Genomic DNA, 1,599 nt, shown 5'->3' on the forward strand with positions numbered 1-1,599 from the left:
AAAATGCCTGTAGGAGGGAAGAGAAGTTGTGTGCGCATGAGAGGAGTCGACATCGAGAGAACGTGTTTGTTCGAGAGACACCACGGAATACTACTATATATCGATGGTGCATGTAGGCGGGAATTAAACAAAGGGATGGTCTTATTGGTTTCGGGGATATAGGGGAAGAGTGAGAGGCGCGCGGGGCGGGGGGGGGGTAGCCAGAAGGAGATTGTTAAGTGTGAGTGTGTGTTTTTCCCATCCAGGCGAAAGTTATGTGCACAAAAGAGGAGAACGATTCGATGTGGAGTTAGGATTGAGGGTAATTAACTACGTATGGAGACATAGAGACCTTGAACGTGGATGTGTGAGAGGTATACATGTATACGTGGGATGTGTGTGTGTGTGCGCGCGCATGATCGAGATAAAAGAAAGAAGACATAAGTCCTAAGATCAACGACATGGGAGAGACGGATCGGTATGACAATGTGCATGCATGTGAGAATGCAAGGAAGAAGGCCCGACAATTGAGCATGTGTTTTTGTCTTTAAGAGATTGTGGCATGGGCTGGAGCATGCATCTATGGCGAGCAGAGGGGGTGAGGCGCAACGATTGTGCAAAAGAGATCAACCTATAAATGCATATGTATGGATAGACATATATAGTGTGGGTGATAGGAAGCAAGACTCCGTGCGAGAAAGAAATGTTGACGGAGAAACTACAGATAGATACAGAGATGGACATGCTATCTAGAGAGACATCCGTTAGTTTGGGTGTCGGAGATGACCGTCGGGTGGTTCAAAGGGTGAAGTTATATATGTGTGTGAGAGGGCACTTGACTGCATGCATGTAGAGAGAAACATATGTAGTGTGCGTGATAGGAATCAAGAGTGAGGGCGAGAAAGAAGGTCGATGGAGAAACAGATAAATAGAAAGATAAATATGCTAGCTAGTGTGCGCTAGAGATAGGAGTCGAGTGGATCAGAAGGCTGGGTTATGTGTGTGGGTGTGAGAGAGATAGAGAGAGGGTGCATGTGAGTCACATACAAATAAATATCAGAGAGAAATGAGATCCAGAGAGACGGAGTTTTGTGTCTGCGAGAGAGAAAGATATTTCACAATGAGAGTGATAGCTAGAGAGACAACGCAAGATATCTCTAGGGAGAGAGGGTGTGTTTGAGCGACATACAAGAGAACAATGGAGAAATATGAGACCCTGGGAGACAGAGTTTGTGTTTGTGTGTGAGAAAGAGATATTGAAGAGGAAGAGTCATAGGTTCTCATATCTAAGGAGCGAAAGACATCTCTGTATGAGGGGTGTGCGAGTGGCACACATGGGAATAGTTGAGAGAAATGAGACCCCGGGAGACAAAGTTTTGTGTTTGTGTGAGAGAAAGAGATTCCACATGGAGAATCATAGCTAGAGACACATAGCAGGGAGCGAGATATACTTAGAGAGAGAGATAGAGTAATGAAGGTCGGTGGAGAGAGTACCGTCAGTGTGTTACGAAGATAAAAGATCATTGTCGACATGCAGGTAGCACGAGAGATGCGTGAAAGACGATGAACGCGTATAGGTCCAGAGAGATAGTCCTATATAAGCATGAGTGATAGCTATAT

This window comes from Triticum dicoccoides, chromosome 7B, assembly GCF_002162155.2.
Source record: "Triticum dicoccoides isolate Atlit2015 ecotype Zavitan chromosome 7B, WEW_v2.0, whole genome shotgun sequence".
Taxonomy (NCBI): domain Eukaryota; kingdom Viridiplantae; phylum Streptophyta; class Magnoliopsida; order Poales; family Poaceae; genus Triticum; species Triticum dicoccoides.